The following is a 10,766-nucleotide window of genomic DNA, read 5'->3' on the forward strand; positions in this document are numbered from 1 at the left end:
TCTAATTCTGAAGAGTTTGATTCTTTGTCTTATGAAAAACCACCTTCTCTTCCTGAAATGGCTGATCGTTATGGTCGTGGTTTTCGCATTTTTGCTAAGCATGGGTATCATGGAAATGGTTGTGGCGCTCATGAACAAGGGATGAAGGTTCCTCTAGAGACTAATTTTCACAATTATTCCTTTGGACTTGGCTATAATCCCTGCAAACGCACCAAAGCATCTAAAAGACCATCTCTCAATGTGAATGCTATATTTAGTAGTGATGATGATCTCACTTCAACTAAATCATCTTCTACTTCTATCAACTCTTATTCCCCTCATAAGGAAATCTGGGCGATGAACAAATCTCTTTATGACTCCCCTCAAATTTCTAAATCCACTTATGAATCTTTATCTCCTATTCATCATAAAGTCCTTTCCTCTAGGGATAAGGCTCTAATAAATTACACTCATCCCTCTTCTAATATTTCTTGTGACTTTTCTTCTTCAATTTTTATCACTTTATACATGTTTTTGATCTCACTTATAGTTGAGCATTTAACATGTCATATTCAAATACCTCATTCAATCTATCATGTCTTTAAATAACATTAATGGCTGTTATGTTGCTCATCATTATGTGACATTGGTAGCTCATTTACTGGGGGCTCATTGTCATTCATGATGGTACAATTTCACGTGCAATCATATTTTTGAAGCAACATAATAGCCTAATTTTCTTGTTCTTATGGGGACAAGAGTGATTTCATACATCTCTTCTTTTTATGGTTAAAATTTCCCTTTGGGGTAATAATGTGGAAATATTGATCATCTTTTCTTTAGAATCCTCTTTTCCTAGATATGGGAGAAGATGTGTATTCTCTTTCTTATCCTACCCACTTCTTATGAGGAGCATTTTACATACACTAATGTCTTGCTTGCATGAACTCATGTGAGTATGTAGTACATTTTGTTCATGTCTAAATCTCTCCCTGGAAGATTGAGTAAGTCCTTCTCATTGACCTTATCCTTGGGAGGCAATGATCTTTCCTTATTTTTATCTAAGGATCCACTTTTTCCTATTTCGTGGATGGTGTGAACTTTATTACTTGATGTTATTCCTTGTATGCATTTGTTGTTGTTTGTTCAAGGATTCTCTCTTACAAAAGGTGTAAGTCCTTGACTACAACCTCTTTTGCACTTGGTAAAATACATCTATAATGAATTTACTCTCCCAATTGGGTTAAAAAGAGCGTCATCCTTCATTAAGAATCACTTTCACCGCGCAAAAGAAGGAAGTATTGCATTCTTATTCTCTTTTTTGTCTTATTCTAGAAGATGTTATATTTGTCTAAGACAATTCCTCTTGGGGATAGGTGTCTTTTGTACAAAGATCTCTTCTCCTCTAAGGATCTCCTTTACACATACTACAAGATATCCTTTTTGAACTATCTTATCCTTGCTTAAAGAGTACAAAACCCTCTTGCTTGGATCTATGACATTGTTGCATTTTTGGGGTATCTTCTTTTATGATGAAGGTAGGTATCCTTGTTCTACTTTTCTTATGACATAAACATTACACTTTTTGAGCAATGGGTCATTCTCGGAACCAGAGCACAGACTCTTAGAGCGAGATGTTACGCTTTTGTACTATACATATACAGGTTGTAGCATATCCGGGCATAGACTCCTATGGGGTGCTTCCAACCTCCCTTACACACACATGCACAAGGTTGAGTGGAACTAGCGGCATAAGGCTAGACTTTCTCACTCTCCTCCCTTACATGGATCACCTAGACAGACTCTAGGGGCTAGTTTTCCATGTCCTTTTCCCATGGATCACCTAGACAAGATCTAGGGGCGAGAAGTCCATGTTTTCTCTTTCACTATTCTTCTCATGGATCACCAATGTGTGTATTCATGCTTTTTTTTCCTTTCTTTTCTTCTCTTTGCATTTTGTTTCCATTTACATCCTTCATCTCGTGTTAGAGAACTCTCAAATCCTCACACTCTTTGTTGTGTTGGAATTGAGATTTAGTCCTCTTTCTTACCAAATGATTCTCCATTAGTTTTTGATCTCATATCAAATCTTCTTGTGAGCATTTGTCATCAATTTTCTTTAACAATTCGAAGTGGTAAACATGATACCCTGTTTCAACTCACTAAAATTAGCAAGCCGAAACTGGGGGGGGCATATAGTTACCCTTGAATTTTCATCACCTTCCTTAGTAAGCATTAGGTGATTTTGTGATCTAACACGTGTGTTTTGTAGGGTGCGGTTCCTAACTGTGTACTGCAGATACCGTTGGGGGCTTCGTTCGACAAACTTATGGATATATCCTTTTTCAAATAATGTTTACTTTTCTGTACTTTAGCTTGCATATGCACGTAGTGTTCATATGACCGCTAAAGTGGGGGCTAAATGTAGCGTCGTAAATTGTACGCACTTGCTAGGGTGGTACAATTTCACACCTAGTTTAGCACCCGCCTTGGCGCATTTTGCATCTTGCATTGCATTTCCCCTTTAGCACTTAATTAATCAAATTAATTAGGTCTAAGGTTCTATTTCATCATCTTCCATATCATAAAGTTGGGCACTTTCATTAAGGTGTGCCCTTTTCATTTTATTCCTCCTATACATCATTTAATCAAAAACCCTAATTAGGTCCTATTTTGAACTTGGGGGCTTGGTTTCGGGGGTCAAAACATCTCAAAATCACCTGTAGCTTCGGGATTCTCTCTAAAATCATCATATCCGACGGCCCTGAAAATTTGGTGAAAAGTTGTCGAGACCATGGCGCCCGTGCACATGGTCCCGGACATTTTTCCCGAAATTTTGGGAGCACGATCCAATCATAAAATAAAGCTTAACCCCAAGAAATTGGCGGGATATTCAATCTCTAGGTCGGCCAAAAGTCGAAATTAAGACCTAGGGTTTCATACATAAGAGCTCTCTTTCTTCATTTGAATGGATCCAGAATTTTGGTTTTCAGGGACCTTCTATGCAGCAAAAGAGCAGATCTTTGGAGACTTCAACAACATCCAACATCTTTCTATCAAGCATTCATCAATTTCATTCATTCATTTAGGGCTTGGAAGACATTGAAGAACAATAGGAGATTACCGACTGAAGATTGGCTTGTACTCCTCCCTTGAGGGTTGGGTATGATTTCATGTTGTTTTCATGTCTTTGCATAAGCTTCAATATATCCTTTATTCATGCTTTAGATCACTTTGCATCTTGATTTAGAGCATTTACATTATCATTTACAAGCAATTAGGGTTTACTTTCTAGGTTGCTCTAGTTTGCTTTCTTGCATTTAAGGACCTTGCACACACACTAGGTCTGCACACACAATACATTTTACAATACAACTTGGCTATTCGTGGAGGTGGAAATCACCGAAGCGGGGGTTTGACTAAGGCAAAACCCTATATAGCCGCCCAAACACCTTTTCAAATATAAGTGCAGGTTTCGGGACTCGGACGACGCCGCAAGTTGCAGATCTGGGAGAAGCAGACTGAGACAACACCACACACCAAATCTCAGAGCAAAAGACCAGGACAGGGGCGTGGGGCGCCCTGGTCCTGCCAGGGCAGGGGTACTGGGCGCCCTGGTCCCTGGGACAGGGGCGCTGGGCACCCTGGTCCTCCTGACAGACAGCATTTTCAGCTTTTTTGATAGCTTTTCCAGAGTGCAAAACAGCAGTTTCCGGAGCAGTTTCAGGGGCAGAATCAGGACAGTGGCGCCCGCGCCCCTGTCCCGAACATTTTCATTCAGATTTTAACTCCGGGTACGCATTTACATTCTTGTCTTATCCTTGTGTTTACAGCTTTCCATCATTTAAGTTCAATTCTGTAATCTTGTTATTAGTTCATACTTGCACTTTGGGGTTAGGGATTGAACTTGCATTATTTTATCTTTCAATTACAACAAGGGAATAGAAATCCTAATAGGTAGCCCGTGGCTCTCTCTTCCACAAGAAGAAGTAGCCAATTGTGTGATACCTCTAGGCTCTTTCGTATTCCGCAAATGTGTGATTGAAAGTGAGATTAGGGCATGTTTGCTTAGTGTCACTTTTTCTCCCACACAAGTAGAAAAATGCAGCAGAACTTTTTAGAGTTGTATATTTAGTATCTATTTTCTTAAACTTGTACTCTTTACGCTTTTATTTGAGTAGAAAAATGCAGCAGAACTTTTTAGAGGGTTGTATATTTAGCATCTATTTTCTTAAACCTTGTTCCATACAAGCATTATCTATTGAGAGAGTCATAGGTTAGTCATATTTTGAAGTTCAAACCTTGTTGTACAATCTATATCAGTTTGTAGATCCAATAAAAGTTTGATATCTTGAATGCAATTTATTTATGTTTTAACCTCTATGACCATTAGACTGAAAAAGATTTTGGTCACAAGAATTATGCTTAACCAAGTATTAACTTCCATACTTCTATGGCATTCCCGAACTCATACAAAGATGATTGTGATTCTCTGCCAAATATTGACAAAGAACATGTCAATTTGGTCAAGGGAAATCTCTTATTTGGAAATTATCATATATTAGCTGCTGATTTCAAGGATGGTCCCATCCTGTCATATGGACCAGCAATTTGCTCAGGTAAGATACTCTCCTTGTAGCATTTTGTTTCCTTTGTTATGATCAATCTCCAGAGTTCACAACCAAGGCCTTTTGATGATCTTGTAGGCATTTCAAACCCAGAACCCCATTTTTATTAACTTAATTTTTTATTAACTAAATTTTTATTAACTTAAATTTTAAAAACTCTCTTAAAAGATAGTTATGATTATATTTATGAAACGGTAAATAAAGGTGACCTTTTCGACAGGGTGTGATGGTTTGGAAATCACCCTTTAAAAGGTTATATAAGTCATTTATGTGAGTCTTGAAAGGGAGCATGTAGATCACTCAAGGAAAAAGAAGGTGGTGGTTTGGTGGGCTATGGGCATGAGAGGAAATATAGGGATTTAGAGGACATAAAGGAATGAAGGTTAAGGTCATCGGTTGGCATGGGCATTGGAGAAGGGGCACACAACGTGTGTCCAACTCGGGGTATAGTGTACACTCGGGAGTGTCTTGGCCCTTCATTCTTTCTTCCTTGATCTCACCCACAAAGGCCATTTGGCGTTTCAACCCTAGAAACCTGAGAGGGGTGTCCATCGCAGCTCAACTGAGAAATGACAAGGAAGACCAGCTTGGCATTCTAAATAGAACTTGCACTTTTAATACTTCAAAATGATCAACTTCATAATGAGTAGATACGATGCAAGGAATGCAATCTCTGAGGATCATGGTCATAATTACCACCGCCTTTAGCCATCAAGCTAAGGCTACTTCATCTGTCAAATCACTGAGGGAGCATCACCTCGACTTTGCAAGGAGCCGTTAAGAAGATTTGATCGAGAAAGAGAGTTGACGTATGATGTCCAATCATGACATCTCATACGTTTGCGGGTAAATTTTAATCCTAGTAGAAGGCAGTATCTACATGAATAATAATACCTATATATCCATGACCACATATATCTGAGTTGCAAGATATGCATGCATGTTTATATACCTATGCCTATTTATGTATGGTATTGCCTCCTCCTAGTCTTAAAACTTATCCATACGGAGCAACAAGATTATATAAGGCTTGGTTGAAGAAAGGCTAAATTCAGGAGTACTCAAGTAAATAAGAATAAATGAGACCTGCGGGAATATATATATATATATATATAAAACTATGTTTCTAAGTATATATATATGTATATAAAGACATATATACCTATAAATATATATAAGTATGTATATAAATATAAGAGAATATGAGAATATATATGGATACAAATAAATAAATAAATAAATTTATATATATATATACATGTATATATATATATATATATTTATGTATATATATATGTATGTATGTATGTATGTATGTATGTACATACATACATACATACACACACACACACACACATATATATATATATATATATACATGTATATATATATATATGTATGTATGTATGTATGTATATACATATACATATATATACATATATATATACATATACATATATATACATATATATATATATATATATATATATATATATATATATACAGACACACACACACACACACACACACACACACACACACACACACACACACACACACACACACACACACACACACATATATGTGTGTGTGTGTGTGTGAAGAGATTCAAAGTTGATCTTATAGAAATACCAGAGAATGTGAATGTTTATCTATCCCGAGTTAATTTTGTAAAAGACCCCGGACTGCAAGAGTATGAGTATATATATATATATATATATATATATATATATATATATATATATATATATATATATATATATATATATATATATATATATATATATGAAGTTGTATATGAAGATATATGTATATTACAAGGTGAATATCTATATATATAAATACCCAAATAAGTATATACGAGAATATTGTAAGATGAACCTCTACCCTGGCTTGAGGATGGGAGATCATGATGAGTGAGAATGAGAGAATATATTGTGTATATATATGTATCCATATATAAGTATTTGTATATGTGTATTAATGTATATACATCTCAAAGGAATATACCTAACTACTTGAGTTTATGTCTGTGAATATATATATATATATATATATATATATATATATATACAGAGGACCATGGAAAGGTCTTATTGGGGGGGGGATTAAGGCAAGACTAGCGAAGTCTGGACAAGAGAAACATAAAGGGAGGGAAGGAGAGACATGCTAACGAACTCTTGGGCTAGAACAAAAGAAGGGGTGGCCTTAGGGAGGCTCAGAGAGGAGTTTGATGCCATCCGCTCCCATGTTGGTCAACTCATCCGCTCTTTTGTTACCTTCCCTATAAATATGGTTGACTGTAAACCTGTCAAAACCTTTGCATAAGTCAATAGCCTTTGACAACAAAGTGTTTAGTCTCCAGTTAGGCATGTTGCCTTTCCTAAGAGCGTTGCCAATTATAGCCAAATCTCCTACAATATCCAAATTTTTAACTCCTAATTTCCTACAGACCCTCCACCAGGGCCATCAGTTCCGCCCAATTGTTGGTTTTGATGCCAACCGGGGAGGCAAGGGTGGCGATTTCTTTGCATTCCCAATTATGAACAGAGCATCCTATACCTGCTTGCCTCGGATTGCCACGGGATGTCCCATCAAAGTTTAACTTCACACATCCTTCGCTCGGGGGCTACCATTTGCATTCAACTCTTGATCGAAGACTTGCAACAGGACCCTCCCCTACAAAGGGAGGAAAAGATAAGCCCTCCCAACGTTTTTTCATCTTTTCATCCCAGTAGGTTACTGAGGCATTCTTTATTATGCCAGATGAAAGCCGGTTGTTCATGAGCTCAGTAGTAACCGACTCAATTCTATTGATGATTCTGTGAATCTCAAGTTTTTCATTCTTAAAGAGATGTCAATTTCTTTCCTTCCATAGCTCCCACATTATGGAAGATGGAAGAGATATCCATAAACCCTCAAAGAGACAACCTCGCCTAGGGAGAGGCCAAGCTTTGAGCATTCCAGAGATGGTGTGGGGGAAGGCCGCAGACCACTCAAGTTTTTTGGTGAACCAGACCCAACATTGGGAAGCAAAATGGCAATTGAGGAGGAGATGGTTGGTGTCTTCTTCATCCACCTCACAAAGAGGACATCTACTGGGACCCTCATACCCCATTCTCCTAAATTTGTCTGCAGTTAGGAGCTTATTCTGAATCACAAGCTAGGAGAAGATACTAGCCTTAGGCAGACAGTATCTATCCCAACAAAGTTTCAAGGGAAGCTCAGACATAGGTCTTATATACGCTTTGGAGATATGAGAGTACCCATCCTTGGAGTTATATTCCCCTCTTAAAGAACCATCCCATACAAGCTTATCCTCATGATGACCTAAGGCTATGTTCCTTGTCCTGAGAATTGCCATAAGTTTGCTTTTATCCCCTATTGGGATATCCTCATCTTCCCTCTCGATCCACTGCCACCCAGCCTCTTCCACTGAAGGGGAGATATAGTTTTTTAACAGGGGTCCTCTATGTGATTCAACGAGGTTACGAGTGGCACCAAAGTCATAGATATTCTCAATTGCCTTATACCCACCCCATGAATCAGATCGAAAAAGGGCTTTATCCCCGGACCCTAGGTTCCAAGTAAGTTTGTCTGAAATAATACTCCTGCAATCCAGCATTGAATTCCATAAGCAGGACCCTCTGGGAGGATTGATTTCCCTGAAGATTTGGATAGGATTCCCTCCATTAAGGTATTTAAGGTGCAACAGCCTTGCCCATTTGAGGTGGGGGGTTCTGAACATTCTCCAGACCAACTTGGCACCCAAGGCTCTTCCCTAATCATGGAGGTTTTTAATGCCAACTCCACCTTCTTCTTTAGGTATGCATATCTTGTCCCAAGATATGAGTGATATTTTCAACTAAAAGTGACCCCACTTTGACTGGAAAAAAGTACACTCAAACAACAAAATTGGAAAAAATTACAAACACCATGAGGTCTGGCTCGGAACCAGCAAGGGTGGAGGCTAGCGGGTGGGGCCCGCTGTGTCAATGTCGGCGGTGGCAACGCCTATTGCAGGCCAAGGGCCCACGGTACCCTGTGTACCGTGGGGTAAACCCCTAAAAATTAATTTTTTTTGGTTTTGAAAAACTTTTTGCCAAAAAACTTTGAAGTTTGATTTTTTTATTTTTTATTTTATTTTTTTCAAAAAATCAAATTTCGGCCTGCATGCCGTAAAAAGGCAAAAAATTTTAAAAAAATTCTCGAACTACGTGGCTGGGTCGTACGACTTGGTACAAAACAAAAAATACCCCCAGAGGCTCAAGAGTCGAAAGTGGTCAAGTTTTATATGACCATAGGGGTTTTTGGGCCTTCTAAGCAAGATGGTGAGGTCTGTTTAGGCCCAAAGTGCTCAGAAAGAAAGGCCTATCCCTAGGTGTACAAAAAAACTTCTAAAACCCCAGATCTGCTTCCAATGCAAAAACACTCAAAACAAGAACAGGTAGCTACAGATCTGAAGATCTAATACCATGTGAGAGTTGAGGAATACAATAGCACAGGAGCCCAAATGATCTTTGCAAGCTGAATAAATCTATTACAAGGAGAAGCAAGGAAGCAACAGAGAAAAAACCAAATACACAGGAAATGCTCAAAAAGATGAGAGCTTTGTATACACAAAAATGTGTAATAGAATAATAATACAAAAGAAAGAATTCAACCTCTAATAGGTCAAAAAACTCTAAAAGGGAAAACCCTAGGCTTGCACATAATAATTAATAAAAGAATTAATTATTATGCACCTAATGTTAGCTTAAATGTAAAAAAGATAAAGGGGAACTTAATTAATTAAACAAATGTCGTTTAATTAATCAAGTAAAGACCCGATTACTCTAACGTTACTTACTAATCGGTTATGCCAACAACCTTTTGGCATCTCCTAAGGATATAGGGAAGAAAAGACCGGGAACTTATCAGGAAAGGATTACACTTGCTTAACCTAGTAGTACCAAGGAGAAAAAGAAGAAATTTGATCAACCAGCTTCCATGACCACATGTACAAGGGTAACTAGAAGTATTCAAACCAAGAAGGAACCGGTACCCAAGGTATATGCAAAGAAGAAAACTGCTACAAGGAAGAGAGGAAGACATCTCATTCTATAAGATGAATCTAAGGAAACTGATACTGAAGAAGAGACAAAGAAGATGAAAGTGACTGGTAAGAAATCCAAACCAGTAGTAGACATGACATTTCTAAACAAAGTACTCCTATTAATGTTTCAACATTCAAGCCAATGAGTAATTTTGAGAGGACTTTAAAAACATTAGGGAGGAAACGGTTTGATAATGTAAAAGAATATTTTGATTCATTTGATGAAGGTTAGAAACAAGAAGTGGTAAAAGAGGTAATCAATTACCTATGTCATTACAACCGATTACCACAAGATATTAAAAAGGAAATTTCTGATTCTTTATATTCAATTCTAGAAAACAAATATAATATGGTTGTAGATAAGGATCAAAAAATTATTAATAGTTTTTATTCAATATTTTTGAGAGTTTTCTCGAGATGAGTTATTAACATTGCTTGCTAAGTACAAAGGGTAGTTTCACTCTAAATCAAGGAGACTAAGGTTATTGGATGGAAAGTTTCAACCTGTTGAAGATGATAGTCATCTTATAGCTCAAGATATTCAAAGGATGAATGCACTTTTGAAAGGCTATGATAATAAACCTGATCAGACTGAGACTGGAGATCTACCGAAGCTAGATGCTGAAGAGTTTATTACATTGGATGTTGTCTATCCTGTCAAGGATAAGGATGACACAAGTTCCACACTAGTCATATTTTCGGTGGATGAAGTTGAAGATATTGTTGATACTGTTAATCTAACCGGTAATGACATTGAACCTATTAAATAAACTGAACAACAAATAGACATTATTGATACACAGGAAGCAACTAAAACACTGGCTACAGAATCAAGTGTGGATATTCAACCACCATCGGTCGAGGGACACATTGAAAAACAACTGCCACTAGTCACTAAAACCACTCTAGAGGATCAATTAGATAAAGAGAAAGAGAAAATAGAGAAGACAACAAAGAAAAAGGATGAAAAGGAAAAAGCAAAGGTAAAGCAGAAAAATGATGATGATGATGATGACTCAATCAACATACAAGGTCCAATTGATGTGGGAAAATTGAGCGCATAT

The sequence above is a fragment of the Cryptomeria japonica genome, chromosome 1 (assembly GCF_030272615.1).
Source record: "Cryptomeria japonica chromosome 1, Sugi_1.0, whole genome shotgun sequence".
Taxonomy (NCBI): domain Eukaryota; kingdom Viridiplantae; phylum Streptophyta; class Pinopsida; order Cupressales; family Cupressaceae; genus Cryptomeria; species Cryptomeria japonica.